Source organism: Hipposideros armiger, unplaced genomic scaffold, assembly GCF_001890085.2.
Source record: "Hipposideros armiger isolate ML-2016 unplaced genomic scaffold, ASM189008v1 scaffold_48, whole genome shotgun sequence".
Taxonomy (NCBI): domain Eukaryota; kingdom Metazoa; phylum Chordata; class Mammalia; order Chiroptera; family Hipposideridae; genus Hipposideros; species Hipposideros armiger.
Genome location: NW_017731398.1, coordinates 656,739 through 677,577, shown reverse-complemented (window position 1 = coordinate 677,577; position 20,839 = coordinate 656,739). Strand labels below are relative to the sequence as shown.

Here is a 20,839-nt window from a genome sequence, read left to right as displayed (position 1 = left end):
AGACACACAGAGATGGGATTCAAACCTAGGTCTATCTGACTACAAAGTCTGTGTTATATTTTCAACATACTGCAAAGCTACTCTGTATATCCATGGCAACAGAAACACCTGGCAGGACACAGTTGGTTTGGGATGGGTGGTAAGCCTTACTAGGGCTCACCCATAGTTCCAGCTCTCTTCTTCCTGGGCGCGTGGAGGATTAGATACTCTCTGGACGTTAGGTGTAGCCAATGTGACTTGCTTTGGCCAGCAAAATGTGAGGAAAAGTGACATGTGCCCCTACTGGGGCCAGTGTGTGGTTCTCGTGCTGACTTCTCTTGCAGTGTGGACCCTGACGCCTCATGTAGGGATGGTGGCATCCTAAGGTGACAGTGGTACTCTGATCACTAAGGTGACTACAAATAGCCGAGCCTTTGCGAGCTATGTTGGGAATAAAGCATGGGCAAGAAAGAAATCTTTGTTGCTTTAAGCCACCGAGATGTTTAGGGGTGTTTGTTACCGCAGCATAACCTCGCCCGTCCCGACTGAAGTAAGTGGTGACGGGGGATTTTCATATCTTAGCCTAAATTTTTCTGTAGTTTTTATCCTTTCACATGGGAAGGTATCCATTTATAATTTGAAAAATAAGGGTCATTATATACGGTCACACAAATGGGAGCGTAATAGTGACACACTGCTATGCAACTTCACTCATATTCTTAAAACTGACCATTTCCTGTGTCACTTCACATAGATCTATCTCATTCTTTTAAAAAAAAAAACATTTATTGGGTAACAGTGTGTTTTCCCAGGACCCATCAACTCCAGGTCAAGTAGTTGTTTCAAGCTAATTGTGGAGGGCACATCTCAGTGGCCCATGTTGGGGGGGGATCGAACCAGCAACCTTGGTGTTATGAGCCTCCGCTCTAACCACCTGAGCTAACCGGCTGCCTCCTATCTCATTCTTTTTAACAGCTGCAGAGTATTCTATTCTCTGGGCACACCGTAATGCATTGTAACTGACCACTATTGACAGACACGTCAGCTGTGTCTGGCTATTCACAAAATACGTACTGTGAACTATGGCTAAACTGTTGCAACATTTATGGAACAGGAAGTACTGATATTTGTTTTCCCTTTTTTGGTTCTTATTTGGCAGTTTACAGCCTGAGCTCAGCACTCTTGAGTGCTGTGTGTACCTCTGAAGGACAGATGAATAAGCCAAGCGTGCCCACATGCTTCCCAGGATATACGGAGGAGGAGGCTGGTGGTACCTGTGCGTGCATGCGTGAAGCTGGGAGCTGGTCCCGGAAGGGCCGGGCAGGGAAGTTTTTACATATATATATAAAATCTGGGCTGGACCCTGACTCATTGGCTCAGACAGATCAGCTAACGGCTCTGAATGATTTCTGACTCATGCACAATCACACGTAAACAAATATCCATAGGAAGGTGTCTGATTTGTCCTCATTACATTAATGTTTTGAATGCCTCCCAAGCAGAGGGTCCATCCTGACACTAATCCTGTAATACATTCCCAGAGCGATTTGACTGAACACAGTGGTCATAGATGGATGGAAGTCTCTTCCTGCTCCTTTATTTCTATTCAATGGCTTTTCAAGATGAAATTGGTCTTTTTTTTGTTTCCTGATTATAAAGGAAATGCTTGCTCATAGTAAAAATAAAAAGAATATCAGACGCTATCAAAAGGCACAAAGAAGAGGGTGAGAATCACACAGAATGCAGTCATCAGAGATGCTACCATTGGCATGCGGAAGCACACCCTTCCACTCTGTCTCTATGTGTGCCTGCACACACGCACACAGGCCCGTATTTCTAAAGTTGCCATTAAGTCTAGATTTCCACCCTCCTTTGGAGGAGCTGCCATGGATTCTGTCATATGGGAGCAGCCGGGAACATCTCATCACTCCCTCTCTGCTGTAGGTCTACGAGCAGAAGGCCATGATGACAAGACTTAATAAGCCCTTAATGAGCGTGATAAAGGGATCTACAGATGGCATTATGATTTTAACACTTCACGCCATGAAGAACTCCATCTTCCGAGCGGCTGGGAGTGAATTCACATGTAGGTATGGGGGTGGGAAGAGTACCCTGCTTGGGTTAGACCAGCTGGTTCTATGGCTCAGCTCCAGGCCCGCCTTTGCCACTTTCCTGGTGGGCAGTCCCTTCCCCTCTCTGAGCCTCCTCTGCAGTTGGGTACGTGTGAAACTGGGTGTGGTGTATGACTGTGCCAAGTACTGAAGTACTGTGTGCTAGGTTCTACATAGAAGCACTGCTGTAATTCCACGGCAGAAGAACAGGGAAGGAACTGGGGTTGCTTAGCCGTGGAAGAGGGCAAGAATTTTAGAGTTTTCTTGGATGAGACTTAAAGGTAACAAATAAAATTTTACCTAGAAAAATTTAGAGCAGTAAAGAGCCTCAGAGGTGAGAGTACTGCCCCCTCATGCAGCAATTTTGATTATGTCTATGTCGATGACACAACCTAATGGGATTGAAATGTGGATTTTTCTCTTCGAAGGCACTCCCGTGTCTGGCTCGGAGTCCTGGAAAGGGTCTCTTAAGACTCCAGCTCTAGTCCTGGTCCTGCTCTTATGATGCATTTGACTTCAGACAAGTTCCTTAAGCCTCTGGGCGTCTCAATTTTCTCATCTATGAAAACGGAGCTTCTGATCTTGCCCTACCTGTCTTACAGGTAGGTCAACGCCAGGTGCAAATGAGGCACCACGTGTGAAAGTGTTTGGGAAGTCCAAAGTGTTTTCACTCCAGCAATGCTGCCTCATCACAGGGCTGGCCCACTGCCCAGAGCGGACAGGATGACGGGAACAGACATTGCAACTTACATGGAACTTACAGGGGGATCTCCAGAGAGTCCTTGAGTGCCAGGTACTGCTCTGGGGGCTGGAGAGACGGTGGAAGGAAAGACAGATAAGGTCCTTTCCTCACGAAGCTTCCATTCCAGTCCAGAGACAGACAATAAAAAAGGGTGACAAATTAAAACAAGATACCTCCAGAGATAGGCGAATGCTCTGAGTGAAATGAAGCAGGATGAGGTTGATGGAGGGGCTAGTTTTGGGGGTGACAAAAGAAGGCTTCTCGGAGGACGGAACACCTGAGAACTAAGACCTGAGTTACAAGGGCAGCCATGCCAATCCCTGGAGCACAAAGTGTTCCTGCGCAAGGAGACAAAAGCCCCGAGGCAGGAATACACTCCTGTGGTGGCTTGGAGCTGCAGCAGTAGAGGGAGGGTGGGGAGGCGGGCTTAAGCAGAGGCGAGATACAATCTAGTTTGTGTTGTACTAAGATCACCCTCCATTAGGTTCTCAGTTCCATGCTGGGCGCCCCAGAAAAAATTTTAGGTCTTGCAAGAGCTTATCTATGAGCCAGCGCAACCGTCTAGAACCTACATACTAGCAAAACTGAGACGCACAGAGAAAGGCAGCTTGTCTAGGGTCACCCCACTGCTCCATTCCTGGGCTGGCATTCAAGGCCAGGTCTCTGGTGCTGGCCCATGCACCCGTCTCTAGCCCCAAGGCTACCCCACGAGGGGAGGCTGGGAGGGTGTTCACTGAGGCCACAGAACTGGAAGGGGGCCCAGTGTTCCATGGCTTCCGGCTTCGGCCACTGAGACCCCTGGGCTGAGCTCCAGGGAGGAAGTGCATCGCCCGCATGGCCAAGCCCAGCCCTCCGCCCTCAGCTGGTGGAGCAGGAGGAAGGGCCACTCCATGAGCCCAGCCAGCCAAGAGAGCAAGCAACCTGATCAAGCAGGAAACGGGCCTCCAGCCAGACAAAGCACCAAGTGAGCACCTGGAGCCTTTGTTCCCTTTATTCCTGTGGCAAACTTTCCCAGACACCTGCGGTGGGGCCTCAGGAGCACCTGGGCTGAGAAGGGGCTCCCACAGGGATCTGATTCTCCTGCAACAGGGAGTGGCCTGACTGGTGACCCTGAGGGAGGTCTCCTGGTATAACAACGACAACAATAGCACCCACCTTCCGAGCTCTTTCAGAGAGCAGGTGTCATTTCATTTAACCCTCACAACAAACCCAGGAGGCTCTGTACCATTACCTTCCCCATTGTACAGGTTAGGAAACGGAGGCACGCGGAAGGAAGGTGAGCTGCGCAAGGTCACACAGTACAAGGACGTGTAATAAAAACAGTATGGGCTTTGGACTCAACAAATCCCATCCCGACTCGCGTCTATGACATTTTACCAAGCCTGCCATCTGATCCTGACCTCAAGGACAGCTGGCAGATGAAATGATTGACGGCGCGCAAACCCTCTGGCACGGGGCTCCCAATCCGGTCTTGCCGCCCTCCTCCCCACTTCCCACAGCTCTGTGACCGTGGGCACGTGACCATCCCTCAGCCTCAGCTCCCCCATCAAAGAAATAAGTACAATAACATTACCGAACAGGTCTGTTGAAAGCCTGACGCTTTTCTGAGAGGAAGGCCTCATCTTCTGAAATGGCCACACTCGGGAGACCATCCAAGGAAGAGGCCATGTTACAAAGTTGCCTTCGTTTTCTACCAAAAATAAACAAAGAAACACAAATGGAAAAACCAGTCTTAGAGCTATTCCCCACTGGAGACAAAAAGCCAGTGTTATTCACACTGCTGGCCTCGAAGGATTTTCCCAGAAGGGAAACCAGGAGTGACTACGAAAGTTCTAGTATGGTGACTAGGGCTCCACACCCCAAGATAAGATAAATGACCTCACCCACAGCACATCAACACGCTGGACAGTTGTAGGGTCATGGAAAGTAGAGGGGAGACCCACCAGGGATTCCAGCCCCCAAACCCCTCCTTTTCCTATAAATCAGCCAATATTTGTCAAGTTCTTGTCAGCAAAGACCATGGGCATGTATGGTACCTGTCCCCAGTAAGAGAGAAGAAAACGTATGTGCAGCCCCTGTTGTAGGCATACATAGGGTGGTGACCCCAGCTCTTCCCAACGGCCATGTCTGTTTCTCCGACCCATCTTTTGAGGATCAACTGCTCCTTCTCTAGTCCAAGTCTGCCATTCCAGTCGGGGCTGCAGTCATCCTACATCACTGCCCCTGGCCACAGGGAAGAGCGTGTGATCCAGAAAAACCAAGTCTGTCAGAGCTTTCACTAGGATTTAAAAAATTGGAGCTGGAGAGGGAAGCCCTATTCCTCTGGGCCTGCTGAACTTGAAGATGTGCATCTGGCCAGGCTGACAGACATTTTCTGGGTGGAGAAAAAGCCTGTTGGCAGGAGCAGGAGATGAAGACACGATGAGTGGACATCAGAATCCCAGATTCCTCTCATCCCTAAGGGAGGCTCAGCGCTTCCTGCCCATCCCCTGGTGATGTGGCTCGATGAGCCAATAAATTCCTTCCTGTTCCTTGCAACTCAAGAGCCCTGCCTAACCCAACCACCAAGGGTCAGCGGAGTGGTCATAAACACAATAGTTCAGCAGGAGAGCTGTCACAGGCAGGGCTTGTTTTGCCAAGTGTAAGTTTTAAGCAATCAGACTATGAAGGTCAGAGACAGGCAAAAACGCCTCATTCATTCACGTCAACAAATGTTTCTTGTGCCAGGCACAGTACTAGGCACTCAGGATATACAGCCAAAGAGACAGGCAAGGTCCCTTTCCTCCCTTGGGAGTGATCAGAAGGGACTTCCTGGAGTTGGACAGGCTTGAGGAGTCACTGAGGGATGGTAAGAGCTGGTCAGGCAGAGAAGGGTAAGGAGAAAAGCATGAATAAAGGCTGAATGGAGGAAAAGTGCCAGGTGTTTGGGGGGAGAGTAGGTCATTTAGCTGGGCTAGAGAAGAGCTACTTTGAGAGAAGATAATGCCAGGGAAGCGAGATTGAAGCCAGACGGCAGAGGACCTCACTGAGAAGCCTGGACTTTGTCTGGGCCACATCACACAATCCCAGGGCTGAGAGGGCTGGGAGGAGCTGGCCAGGAAGTAGAGGTTCCCATAGGCCCTGTGTGGCCCCCATCTCTGTTGTGGTTGCCACACCCACGCTCTGTTGGCCTCCCCAGCTAGGCTCTGCCCAGCACCCTAACCAGCACCACAGCCACCCGAGGTCATGCCCCAGACACCACCGCCCTCCTGGCTCCTGGGCGAAGCTGCCAGCACAGCACTGCTGCCCAGTCTGTAATTTAAACATGACCTCCTCCCCAGCCTGACCACTCGTGGCCTTCTGCACCCCAGACATACACCCGCTACGAGAGCTGCCTGAATAGGAGAAGAGGTCTGGAGTCCACTCTGACTGCTGGACCTGGGCTACATACAGAGAATGGTTGCAGTCTCTGCCAGGCTGAGGCTGGGCATAGCCGGAATCGCCATAGCTGGCTCCTCAGTTCAGGACTAGGGAGATGGCTCCCTCTTGTGGCCAGGCGCCACCCTGCACCTTGGCCTTCCTGGACACGGAGAATCTGCACCTTTGCTTTAATTTTTGTTTGTTTTTGTTTTTTTTTAGCTGAGCCATCCTGCCACCTGTTGGCAGCTCAGCGTCAGCTCAGCTCGGAAATCGAACCAGCGACCCTGTTGCTCAGAGCTCGCACTCTTGAGCAAGCTCTAAGCCAACTGAGCCACTCGGCTGGCCCCAATTTTAGTTTTTTAAAAAGAAAATACATTTCTGAAAAACCAAGAACACGAATAATTCCCTTAAATTAGACTGCTATCTCAAGGAATTGCATAGGAAAGACTGTTTGGAAAAAGCCTTTTTAGATTTTCCCAAGCCAAAGCAAATGCTCCGACTCTAATTTCTTTTAACATTTAGTTCTTTGCCAGCTCTATTAAGAGTCTTCCCAGGTCAATATGTTCCGTGAGGTTATGCAACACGCCTCCCACTTCTTTTGTAATTCTAACAGCGCTATCAGGGCAAATGCCTTGTCTGCTAAATGAACTGTAAAAGTAAAGGGCTCCTCTCTACACATTCCTCAGCTTTGAAAACTCAGCTTTTCACCCATACAGTGTTGGGTGACAGTGGGGGCCCGCCTCTGAGCATCGGTGACGTTACCTCATTTACAAGGATTTTTGTCGATGTTACGCAATGCTCTGTATTAACTTCTAGTTGTTATTGTTGTTGGTGGTGTTTGCGGAGGATGGAATCCAAACCCAAGTAGACGACGGGTCCTGATCTCAGGGGCCTAGATCCACTTTAGACGCAACATACACACATGACACAACCTGCAAACAGCCACCGATGACCAGCACAGTATAAATTACACAGACACACGCTAAGAGCAATAATCAGAGTGGGTGTAAGGCTGACAGTAGGACACCGGCTGGAAAAATGGTTTGAGAGGAGTCTGGGAGAATGCTGACCCACAGATGGAGGCCTCTGGGGCTGGAGAGGTGTCAGGCATCTGCACATCTTTGGAGATGCCACTAGGACACCCCCAAGGCGCAGTGACCCCCTGGCATCTCCTCTCACTGCCCTACCCCAGCCAAAGGCCCCACACTCCTTCTGTCTTCCTGCTGCCACCATTGGGCTGCCACACGATCAAACATGAACCAGTATCAGGGATACCCGGCCCACTGTACAGCTCTTACTGCCCGTTGCAGACCTAAGGCTGTACCTGGAGGGCACCAGAGTACTGGTTGCCAGCAAAACCTCTGTGAGGCTCTACAGTTTATGCTTTGTCCTGGCCCTGCCTCCATCTTAGAAGGGAGCAAACCAAGTTCTTTGGATCCACAAAGGCATGAAGGCTCCCAGCCCCAGAAGCCAGGAATTCTCACGCTCACTGCAGAGAACATGTTGGGCAGGGTTGGTGCAGGCCTACACACGGATGGGGCTGCAGTACACTACACGTGCCAGCCATCCACTCTGACTGTGACGAGCCTGGAAGTTTGTTCCGGTCACCGGGTTCAGTACGGAGGGCCTAGATGATGAAATGCATTACCTGGGCAGGAGCCAACTGTCTTTAACCACATTTCAGACAATGAAGGTCATTAGTGAGGAATGTGGGGTGTAGGAGCTGAGGGATCCCACTGGGCCCATCTATGCTTCACTAGTAATTTTTCAAAAGACAAACAGAAGCCAATTCAGTCATGTACAGTGGGTATGCAGTTGCCACACAGTTTGGGAATACGCAGGAACTAGAAAGGTGCTCGGTGAATAAGAAATTCAAGTAAAGACAATCAAATGAACCAAATAGCAAAAGACACCAGGATGCCAGGTGAAGAAGGACCCAGGCAGCTGCCTTATCACCCCAGGTTCTAAGTCCTTAGCATCATCTCTACATTTGGATCCCACGAGGACTTTGAACCACATAGGAGGCAGCCCCCACTTTTGACCATAAGGATTGAATATTACCCTAGGCAGCTGCCCACCCACTGTTTTTGGAAGGGGCTCATGGCCAGTGTTCTGGGAGAGATTGTGCCATTAGTGATGATCTCAGCTTTTGGACCTGTGCCTGTTTGGATTTGTGTAGTCACTACACGACCCAGTTGGACTCCGTGATCTGGCTTCTGGACAGATAACTTTGCTCCTGGGCTAAGGGGTTGAGGCAGGAATATTATTTTGGAGATCGTTGGTCCTACTCAGACTGGCTTAATCAGTGAGGACCTTTATTGTCATTTAATAGGAGGTCCTATTGGGAGAGTGGGCTTCAGGCCAGTTAATATGGCATCTCATGAAGACATAAAGACCCCAGCTCATGTGTTTCTCTAGGAATCATCTCATGTTGCCCTTCATTCATAAGACTGCCTGCTTCCCCACAGTCTTACCAACAGAATGTGCTGTCAGACATTTGGGGTTTTGCCAATTTGATAGGTGAAAAGTGGTATCACAGCGTTATTTCAATTTTACTTGCTCTTATGATGAGTGAAGCTGAGCACATTGTCATACACTTAAGAGCTACTAGTTGTTCCTTTTCTGTGAATTTTGTCTCCACCAGCTTTGCTCACTTTTCGTTTGGGTTGTTGGTCTTGCGGGCATCTCTCTGCTCTGGTCTTTTTAGTGCCTGCTTCCTACTCGGGCTGGAACCAAGATGGCAGCAGCCAGCCCAGACGTGGAGGTGTCCACAAATTAGGAGTATCACTTCCTGTTTGTAGCTAACCTCATTCTAGTTCCCAGCCCCCTTCTCCCTTTCCTGTTTCTTCTACAGACAAGAGGCGCTAAAAACTCACTTTCTCAGTGTGCCTTGTAGCTAGGAGTGGCCACGTGACACAGTTCTGCCCAATGAGATAAAAGTGGAAGGGTGCTAGGGAATTTCTGGGAAAGCTCTGATTAGAAAAGGGACAGGTGGGCCGGCCAAGTGGCGCGTTGGTTAAGAGCTGGCTTAGGACACCAGCTCGGAGCAGCAGGGCCCCCGGTCCGGATCCCACATGAGGGCCAATGACACTGCACCCTCTACAACTAAGATGGTGAACAACGGCTCGACCTGGAGCTGGGCTGCCAAGAGCTGCCATGAGCGGCTGTCCAGGGGCCAGCGACAGATCTGCCTCACCCAGGAAGAGCGCAATGATCACAATACCAACATGGGCCAGTGAAGCAATGTCCTGCACGACTAGACTGAAGAACAAAAGGACAGCAACTGGTCTGTTCCCCTTCCCCGATTCCCCAATAAAATCTTTAAAAAAAAAAGAAAAAAAAAGAAAAGGGACAGGTGTCACCAGCACAGCCCCTTTCTTCCTGCCTTACCATGGACAGAATGGCTGGACTGGCAGCCTTCTTGACACCATAAACAAAAGACAAAGTGAATCAAAGAGATGCTGATCCTAATATTATTTAAGCCACCAAACCAAGGCCAAGAACCACCTAACTCCAGACTTTTGAGCTGAGCTCTTTGAATAGTTTCACCTTAAACCATTGCTTGTCAAGGTGTGAGCAGTAGGGAGGTGGTCTGTTACTTGCTGATTAAAACATTTCTGGGCCAGCCGAGTGGCTCAGTTGGTTAAGAGCTTACTCAAGAGTTTGAGCTCTGAGCAACAGCAGTTCAAGTCCCGGCCCGAGCTGAGCAGCCGCTGAGCTGCCAACAGGTGGCAGGATGGCTCAGCTAAAAAAACAAAAACAAAAACAAACAAAAAAAAGGCATTTCTAACTGACAGGCTATGGCTTTCTCTTAGGAGGAGAAAATATGTCCCCGAAGTCACCCCTCCCATCTCCCTGGACTTCTCAGAATATTAATCACATTGGGTCACATGCCCTTTGCTGTCTCCCTCAGGGGGAATAAGTTCCCTTTAGGCCAATGGGGTGACTCCTCACGGGGGAGGGAGAATGGGGGTGGGGGCGGTCCACAGTCCCTGCGGCATATGGATAAAAGGAAGAAAGATGGTAACTGTGTGTGTGTGTGTGTGTGTGTGTGTGTGTGTGTGTGGGGGTGGTGGGGGGGTGGGGGGATGATATGGGCCTGGGGAACAACTTGTACCTTACCTCCATGGACCAGTTGCCCAGTCACACTGCTCTAGGCCATTGTAGGACCCCACCTGTTTGCAGAGCTTTGCGACACATCCCACCCATGAGGCAACACAGTCATTTAAACCACTAATGGACAGTTACATGAGCTATACCTCTCTCAATGAGGTCAAAGAAATATTTGTATTTCCTTAAAGCCAAAACAAATGTTCCTTAATAAACGAATAGATTACAGTAGCTTATACACTCCACAAGGGCAGGGGTATACCTTTCTTGTTTTCCAGTCTATCCCTAATCCCCAGCAATTGATGACAAATGTTGAGCCCCACAGAGCCTTTGGACTTAATCCTAGAGACCTGCCTTCACCTTGACTTCAACCCACTAATTTGGGGGTTATGATAATTCAATCTGCTGCCATCTGACCTAACGGTACTAGTGTCTGCTCCATATTTCCCCATCTCAACGACAAGACTGTCACAAGCATCGTGTTAGGAGACCTGCCAAACCCAGCGTTACAAGGATCAGGAGGTTGGGGGCGGATGGACCCATTCCCAGGAGCTGGGGGCAGATGGACCCATTCCCAGGAATCATCACTTCCTTTGTTAGGGCTTCCCAAATCACCCCTTTAATCTTGCTCAGCCCTCGGGCCCAGTGTCTGAAGCATCCGCTTTCTTCCCTTTCAAAACCAGGGATGGCCTTTTGACCCTCATCGACCTTCCCGTCCAGTTTCCATTATAACTTTGCAAAGATCGCTGGCAGCGACTCAGCATCCTCTTCCTCAGTAGCCCGGATACAGTTAGTCCAGGCCAACAGACCCTATTTCAAGTAGCCAGGAGCTCATTTACAAACTCTACAACCCATGCCGGAGCTGGCTCCTCTCTGGCAATGCTCGCTCTTCTGTGCCAGGTCTGAAAGGCTGACGGGTTTCCGTCTCCTGCCGCGGCTTCCTCCAGCATTCTTCCCTCAGCTCCTAGCAGCAGGCCCGCTCTCTCTTTCATCTTATTGCTCTGAACAGAACTAAAAGTTCCTTTCAATTGTCCTCTCTGGCAGGATTCTGTAATGGTTGTTTATTTCCCCCATTATAAGAAGTCTTATAAGCTCATTAAAGAAAATGTAGAAAATCCAGCAAAGGAGGAAGATGGAGTAAGGAAATAACTTACTGCCCCCATTGACTAAATCAGCTTAGTTAACATGGCAGCTCCTTACGGAACCTATTCGGACAGGTCTCATTTATCTTTGTGTGTCTTCTTTGTAAAATTTCCTTCTAAATCTGAGCTCTAGTTGCTAACATTTTGTCTGCCCTTCGACAAAACAATTCTAGAATCAATGCGATTTTTACAGAGATGCTTACCTTAGTTTCTTCATTTCTGAAGTTTCCAAATTTCCTATGGGGCTCATGTGTTGCTTTTGTAATTACAAAAATGTAACATGTGTTATGGGCTGAATTGTGTCCCTCAAATTATATATGTTGAAGTCCTAACCCCCAGTACCTCAGAATGTGACTGTATTTGGAGATCGGGTCTTTAAAGAGGTGACTTAGTTAAAATGAGGTCATTAGGGTGGCCCTAATCCAATATGACTGGTGTCCTGATAAGAAGGGGAGATTAGGACACAGATATACACAGAAGGATGACCATGTGCGGACACAGGGAAAAGCCAGCCGTCTACAAGCCAAGGAGAGAGGCCCCAGAAGGAACCAGCCCTGCTAACACCTTGATCTTGGACTTGCAGCCTCCAACTGTGAGTAAATAAATTTCTACTGCTTAAGCCACCCAGTCTGTGGTACTTTGTTATAGCAGCCTGAGCAAGCTAATAACACTATGCAATTAAAAAGAGAGAGAAGGCAAGTGATACAACAAGCTCTGGGCATTTCAAGTTTTCACACTGAAAGTGTTTGCTGATCATGAGAAACCCAGGGGTTCAGGAAGTAATTTGTACCTTTTTTTTTGTTTCCTCACAGTTTGAATTTGAGCCTCTGCCTGTGAGGCAAGGAGGAAGCAGAGGTCCGGCAGAGCAAACGTGAGGCATTTCTACTGCAAGCTGCCACCAGCCACCACCTACACACACACCAAGGCTAAGAGAGCCCTAAGGGAGAGTCTCTTCGTGATGAATGGTCCTGAATGGAAAGCCCACCTCTTGTGGGGAAGAGAACAGGAGAAGCAGGAAAGTGCCGGTTCTTGGCCAGAAAAGTCATGCAAGGTCTAATCTGGTGGCTTCTCGGGCCCATCACACACTCCAGGTGTGACTGTGACCCTTAAATGAACATAAGCAACCTCCCCTAGAAGGATGCACATGTAGACTTTGTACACTAACTCAGGGGGTCTGTGTCCTCCCCCTCCAACCTTCATGTGCCCTAATTAAAAACCTCTGCTCTAGTTAAAAACATAAAAAGGCAATTTATGGAACTGTTGCCGTTGGATGCCTGCCAGCACAAAAACTGCCCACCGAGTAAGAGATAAACCCAGACAGAAAGGGAAAAGGTCAGTCAGATGTAAACTGGGAGGGAGCCAGGAACCTGCACAAACAGTTCCACGAAACAGGAGGGTGAAGGCTCCATGTGGCTCTCAGCAGGACTTTCCTGAGAGCAGGGGCTGAGGGGAGGACATGAAGAAGCACCTTTTAGCATAATGTGCCAGCCCCAGCCAACCCTGTGGCTCCAGGAGTATGTCCTCTTGAGCTGAAGCTCATCAGAGAGCAGGAAGACAGGTGGAGCCAAGCACTGGATGCAGATGAACAAGAAAGTGAAATTATGAACGTAAAGCACCAGGGTTTAAAGTGGCCAGGTTCAGAACCATGCGTGCTGTGGCAACATGTCAGGCTCGGGGTGTCTGCTGGGTTCTCCTACACGCTTTGGGCACCAGACAATAAAGTAGTGGAGAACAAAAACTTTTCGGATTATCGGAAAACATAATTTCCAAGAGTGTTCATGGCAGAGCTATTTCTATTAGTGAAAAATTGCTAAACTAAATTCTGGTGCGTTGTTTGATAGACTATTAGGCAGCCATCTAAAAGATGGTGCAAACACTTTACTCTCCCAGTTCAAACCGTGGGGTGGGTCATTTTCCCTTTGAACTTTTCCAAGTGGACTTAACCTTTAGTGTGGGATGCACGTGGCCACATCCCCAGCCTTTCCTCCCTGGCTCTCACTGAAGAATGAGGTGATATCGCCCCACTTTTCACTCCACATAGGTTCCCATCCCAGTGGGACCACCTAAAGGACAAGATCCTTCAGCTTGTCTTGTCTTCAGTTCCTCCTCTGTAAAACGGAGGCAATAATGGCGGGTAGCCATTCCCTTTAAGCCCTAAGGGAGATGGGCCACATAATGGTGACAGCTTCGCACAGTGGTTAGGAGACCTGAGTTGGGACCCACGCTTACCTGAGCAGGTGGTTCAGATCCTGGCTCGGCTGTTTTCTTTCTCTGAGTGAATTTTCTCATCTGTAAAAATGAGGGTAACAGGAGCATGGTTATGGGGCCTCAATGAATCAACGTAGTCAAAGCGCTTACGTTTAGAATAACTATATCTAAACTGCTCTGTCCAGGTAAAGGGCCACCAGCCACACACATCTACTGAGCATCTGAAATGGGGCTCGACCAAACTGAGATGGGCTGGAAGTGTAAATTCAGATGAGATGTGAAGGCTTGATACAAAAGGTGAATGTGACATATCTCACTAATAACTTCTTATATTGATTACATGTTGAAAGGATAGCATTTTGCATCTACTGGGTTAAGCAGACCATATTTTGCAATTAATTTCACCTTTTTAAAAAACGTTTTAAATGAAGAGGAGTGACTCCTTTTTCCCCCTGGATATATCCCATGTATACATTAGGTATACATGTTAATAAACTTCTGTTTGCATTTAAAAAAAATAAACAAAATAAAATGCAGCTACGAGAATAAAGTTGCTCACGAGCTTGCATTGTATGATTATCAGACAGCGCCGGCTTAGAACAATGCCTGGCATGTAGCAAGAGTAATTGTAGCTACTATCAGCGTTTAGTGCCTGGCACACGGTGACTGCTTAACATGCGGCCGTTTTTGTTCTGAAGACTCTCACCGCTCCCTCTCTGGCCTCTGCTTTGGGGAGCGATGCCTGGAAGACCTATGCCTGCCTGTCACATTCATCTACAGCAAGAGTTCTCCTTCTGGTCTTTTCTTTTATCTACTCCACCCCCAAGACCTCTCCAGGGGCATTCACACACACACACACACACACACACACACACACACACACACACACACACCACTCTTGCCCACCATCACCCTCTGTTTCCTCCTCAGACCCTGCACATCCCAGGCTTGATCCGTGATGCTCAGACAGGTGGAACGTTGCCAGAAGGGGCTGTTGGCAGGCTGCCAAGAGGCTGCCCCAAGTGGCCTGTACCCTGATCAATTCCCTCCTGGGGCCCCCAGCTCTACCCTCAGCCTGGCAGCTGGAGGAGTGGCGATCGGAGCCTCAGCTGTGGACTTGGACTAGTCCGTGTCTCCGGAGACCAATGCATACACCAGATGGCTAGTTTCACTACCGTCAGCAGGGTGAGAACAGTTTTGTTTAGGGAAATATGTCCATCAGCCACTTTGGTGAGGAAGTGGAGGTACCAGGGACGTGGCTGGAACGAGATGGTTAAACACGTGAGGAACTAAACAGCTTTATAAGGGCTGTTAACAGGAACTTTGGGGAAAGAGACCCCAAAACGAGAGAAAACAGGAAGAGACGTTCAGAGACATGAAGGGGGGTGGGATGGAACAAAACGGCAGGAGCCACAGACGGGGAGAAATTCCAGTGAGAAATTCCCAGGGGCAGAGACACCAAAGAACGTCTCAAAAATATTGTGGTAAAATATACAAAAACAATTTACCATCTTCACCATCTCTAGGTGTGCGTTTCTAGGCATTCAGTACATTCTCCTTGTTGTGCAGTCATCACCACCATGTACTTCCAGAACTTTTTCATCTTCCCAAACGGAAACCCTATGCCCCTAAACAATATCTCTTCATTCCCCCAGCGCCTGGCCACCACCGTTTTACATCCTGTCTCTGAATTTGACTAGATACCTTCTACAAGTGGAATCACACAGTGTGTGTCCTTTGAACTCTGGCTTATTTCACCCAGCATAATGACCCCAAGGTTCATCTATGCTGTGGTCATACTGTTTCCCACAGTGGAAACATTCCCATTCTCACCAACAGTGCCCAAGAGTTCCGATTTCTCCACATCCTCGCCACATTTGTTATTTTCTGTTTTTTCTTTTCTTTTCTTTTCTTCTCTTTTCTCTTCTTTTCTTTTAACAGTAGCCATCTCAAGTGTGTGACGTGAAATCCCATTGTGGTTTTAATTTTCATTTCCCTAGTGATTAATTATGTCGATCAACTTTTTATGGGCTTATTGGCCATTCATAAACCATCTTTGGAGCAACGTCTGTTCAAGTCCTTTGCCCATTTTTTAATGGGTCGTTTGTTTTTCTGTTGTAGGAGTTACTTGTATTCTTTGGTTATCAACCCCATATCAGATCTATGATTTCTAAGTATTGTCTTCCATTCTGTGGGTTGGCTTTTCACGCTGTTGATTGCTTCCTTAATGCACAGGAGTTTTTTAATTTAATGTAGTCCAGTTTGCCTATTTTTTATTTTGTTGCTGGTGATAGCCAAGAAACCATTACCAAATGCACTATTGTGGAACTTTGTTCTAAGAGCCTTATAGTTTTACCTCTTACATTTAGGTCTTTGACCCATTTTGAGTTAATTTTTGTAGATGGTGTAAAGTAAACATTCAGTTGTATTCTTTTGCATGTGGCTATCCAGTTTTCCCAGCACCATTTGTTGAAAAGACTGTCCTTTTCCTACTGAGTGGTCCTGGCAACCTTGCTGAAGATCATGTGACCATATATGGGAGAGTTTATTTCTGGGTTCTCTATTCCGTTGGCCTATATGTCTGTCTTTATGCCAGTAACACACTGTTTCGATTACTGTAGCGTTATAGTCAGTTTTGAATTCAGAATGCGTGAGGCCTCCAACTTGGTTTTTCTTTTTCAAGATTGTTTTGGTTACTCAGGGTTCCTTGAGATTCCATGTGAACGTTAGGATGGGTTTTTCTATTTCTGAAAAAATGACATTGGGATGTTGATACCATTGGACTTTTAAAACCAGGGTCTGTAATATTCCCTTCTAAATTGTTTTGTTTCCTTACTAGATATAGTCCTCTATTGTCCCAAGCTGTAGCTTATGTGGGGAGGAATCCTAGTTAAGGGACGGACTCCCAGTCTAGGATGGGCATGTAGCAGAGGGAAGAGAAGGGATCAAGAAGTGAGAGGCAGGGGCTCAGAAAGTCAGCAGCAAGGGACTCTGGCCAGGGGACTGATCAACAAACCCTCTTGATCCCTGGAAACAGTGAGGAGGATGCTGGTGGTTCCACTGCCTGTGACATGGGAGTAGGAGGAAATTCCATTTAGATTTCAAAGGCCAGGGCCACCCTAGCTGGCACACAGGTCATTGCGCACTTTGTCATGGGCAGACCAACTTGGGCGCCAGGCCAAGGGAGGAAGGCCTGGCAGTCTTGGATCATGTCAAGAGGCGAGATGGGGCTACACACCTGGGTGACTTTGTCTCTGGTCAGGTGAGGGACACCTGCTCAGCCAAGGACCCTACCCGATGACCCTCCCTGGGTAGCACTGCCACCTTGTGGCTCTCTGTTGACCAACTGCCCCACCCCATTTTAAGAAGAGTTTTCTGCTGACCGAGGAACCAGGGATGGAATGAGGTTTCCTTTACTTCCTTACAATCCTATCTTCTCGGGCATTCGAGTCTGGCAGATCCCAACCTTGTCAATCATTTGGTCTCTTCCCACTGATGGCTTCACAGCACCGTCACCTTTATAGCTCTCCAAAGATAGCTTTGTTTGCCTTCATCTTCAGTTGACTGGGGGCAGGGCCTCACGTCACTGGGATAATGGCATCCAGGCCACAGCACTGTTTCCAGTCCTTCTCTGTGGTTTCTTCTTTTGATGGTTGGTTGGTTGTTTTTTCTAGGGATCTCCAGCACCTCCCCGACTATTACTCCCTCTTAGGCAGGCCTGCCAGTCCCCTGTAACCAGTGAGCCCGTTTATCCTGTTTATCACAGTGGTTTTCTCCCTTCCCTTCTCTCTCTCTCCTTCTCTCATTACCTGAATGTGGGCACATACTTTCCTCCTGCCCCCGAGGATCACTCTGACCTGGCCAAAGGCCCTTTGTTAGTTATCTCAAACTCAGTGCAGATACCCAAAGCCTCGGCCTCAGCAGGCACCCCTGGGAGAGCCAGCTCTTCACCTCTGGGTCTTCCCACTCCGAGGGCCCAACCAGGAAAACAAATGAGGCTACCACGTAGATTGATGCCTTGCCTTCGACTCCAGGGGGCTACAAAGATACTGGCCTAGGCTTATGCAGGGAGGCCTTTAGTCCCTGTGAATTCAGCTGGGATGGGGGTGGGGGAAACTGGTGGAGAGGCCAAGGCTTCCTGGGTGCACGGTCCATTCACACCCACTGCTTGTCCTCCACAGGCCCCCACTTGCCCCCCTTCCCTGGCTTGAAGACCCTCTGAACTTCCCCATGTTTCCTTTCCTCTTCTCCACAGGACAGGCCTATTCATTGGGTGCTCCCAGCAATGCAATCCCTCCTTCCTTGTCCCCGCTGTGCCATGTGCTTCCCTTTGGGGGTTGGAGCACCCAATTAGAGGTTCCCATGAGATCAGTCTGCCAGAGGCCCAGGACTGCACAGCTTGAGGAGGGAGCATGGCTGCTACTGCCTAGCCAGACTGCGGCAGTGTGCTCCGAGGTTCACCTTCCTTTCCACCCCAAACATCAGAGGTTCTAGAAACGGATGCTCACTCCTGGGGCCCCTGGGGTTGCTGAGGGCACCTGGACTTCTGAAGATGTCCAGACCCAAGAAGCCCAGCAGCGCAGCCATGAATTAGCCCTTTTGTTCCCAAAGCACTCCGTGGGATGAACATGAGTGACGGGGGGAGGCTTAGCAGAGGAGACTCTGCAGGAATTGGGAGGAACCACCCTTTGGTCCTGGTGACTGTCCTCCTGACTGTCAGACCTAGAAGGACCAGGTCCTGCTGACACACCCCCACCTCTATGTGACAATTTCATTTTGGAATTTCATGTCAGCCATTCTCCGTATGCCACCGTAACGCTCTTGTCACGATCAGCCTCACTTAAAAGCCTTCAGTGGTTTCCCACAGACCCTGGAATAATGGTGTCTTTGCCACGCCTTCAAGACCCGCCCTGCCCGTTCCCCTGACTCAGCACCTATCCCTCCGCCCTGGCTCACCACACTCGAGGCACCCCGATCTTCTCCCGGTTCTGGCATCCCAAGCCTATTTCAGCCTCAGAGCCTTTGCTCTTGCTGTTCCTTTTGCTCAGAATACTCTTCACACGGGTGTCCCCCTGGACAGCTCCTTGTCATTTGCTTGGCAGCTCAGAAGTGAACCTGACTACTCCAATGTTGGGTAGTCTCCCCTTGCCTTTTTGCTCTATTCCCTGATCCTATTTCATTTTCTTCTCCACGCACACCCCTTTCGGAAGCTTCAGTTTCAGGGACCTCAACTTGCATCGGTCCCTTCCAAGGCTCAGCACCTAATTTTGCACTCTTTGTTTTAAAAGGAGCCCCTGGATCAGCCAACCCAACGGGGTAAGTAAGCTTCGGGCCCCACAGAATTTAAATCCATCTGTACACAGAGCAAAGGACCAGGCTGCATTTGGTACATCCTGTGCCTGCCTCTGGCAGGAAGACAAACTCAGCATTGCCCCTGCCAGGTTATTTCGACAGGCCCTTGGCCTCCCGATCTCTTTAGGTCTGGGTGCCAAGAGGCAGCCTTGCTCAGAAATCTTGGCAACTGCCCTGCTCACTGTGCCCTGAATTCAACAGTGGGTGGGGGACGTACAAACTCCAAGAGCTGCTGTTTATTCTTCTTCCTTCTGGTACCCCCTCTCTTGACTCCCCCAAATAGGCATAAATATCCTCAACGAGCAGCCATAGTGCTCTAACCTACTCAGCAAGGAGACTGAAAAACTGAGACTAAAAAGACTGAAAAACATCCTGTTGAATGTTTCATCTTGTCCCTTTCCAAGCTTTTCTGCAAAGCCCATCCTTATGTCTGTCCCCCACCTTAACTGTTACCAGCTTGGGTATGTATTTAGCATACAGGGTTGACTCTCCCACTGCCTTGCTCTCGGCAGACCTGACTAATTGATCACAGCACTCTTTCTAGGTGACGTCTGTGTTCACACAACCCCGTAGATCAGAGAGGAAACCTATCTGCCTCCTCGTGAAACTCCGGTCTAAATTATTGAAGAGGTAAATCAGGTTCAAAGGAAAAGAGCCAAAGCTTGCAATGAATTCCTACATCTAGGCTGAGTCCAGGGAGGCCCATGCCAAGGTCGTATTTTCTGTTTGACCAAGTAAGGAAAGACCACAGAAGACCATGTCACCTTGTGGTATACCTCGTGACCCAGTGGAAAAATCGCTGACCTGGAGCTAGAAGTCCTGGTCTGCTCTGGGCAAAATGAGTAACTTCCTCATTCTGCACACTGAGTTACTCTGCGTGCTGGCTTATTCAGCTCGGGCTGCTGTAACAAATGACTACAGACAGGGCGGCTTAAACAACAAACGTGTTTCTCACTATTCTGGAGGCTGGGAAGTTCAAGATCAAGGCGCTGGCCCTTGTGCTGAGAGCCCTTTTTCAGGTTGCAGACAGCCGACATCTCCTTGTAACCAGACAGCCTGGGAAGAAATCCAGAGGCACCCTCATGCAGTTCTTATTGGGGGGCCATGGAGAGCTGTCCTTCAAACCTGGAGAGGATGGGAAAAGCAGTAAGAAAGGAGGTGACGAATGAGCTTAATGGCTACAGACATAACCAGCATCCACAAAGACATCTTAGGATATGGCTGCTGGAGCAATGCCGTCTGAGAGGACTGTCCTCCTCTCATGTACTACCTTCTACTTCAGCTGCGTCTCTTGGCAGCCTCCTTGTCCTGTTCTTCTAAACTGGATGGTACAGATACCACCACTGTCCTCCGTGCCCCCAGTTGTTCATCTCCTTCACTCTCCGCCTCCTACTTATCAGAGGAAACAGAGGCCCCCAGGCAGCTCCCTCCTCCCCAGGAGAGGAGAGTGAAAGTTCTCATCCGCAGCTTGGACCCCGCAGTATGGTCTCAGCCACCTCCCCCCATCACCCTCCTCTCTTACTGGCATCTTCAGCCTCACCTCTGCCACCTCCTTCCTCTCAGCATATCAATTTGCTAAGGATATTCCCAGCTTAAAACAAAACCAAAAAACCCAAATCCCCAAACCCTCCTTCCACTTAGCATCTCCTTCCTGCTTTCTCCTTTTTGAAAGAGAAGCGGACTCCCAGCCTTCCCTCAACCCACCGCTTTTGGGTTCCGGCTTTCCCTGCTCCAGCCACCTCACCAGCCAGCAGAGAAATGAAGAAGTGGCTCCTGCCAAGGTCACGGATGGCTTT

The 20,839-nt window shown here is 49.0% G+C and overlaps 1 protein-coding gene across 1 annotated transcript in view; it reads right to left on the bottom strand.

Moving 5' to 3' along the window:
• The window catches only part of SEMA4B (semaphorin 4B), a 47,579-nt gene extending 43,151 nt beyond the window's left edge, over positions 1-4,428 (bottom strand). Inside the window, exon 1 of the mRNA XM_019640011.1 lies at positions 4,406-4,428. The gene's annotated coding sequence lies outside the window, so the exon portion shown is untranslated. The remainder of the gene's footprint in view (positions 1-4,405) is intronic.
• Positions 4,429-20,839: the final 16,411 nt, after the last annotated feature.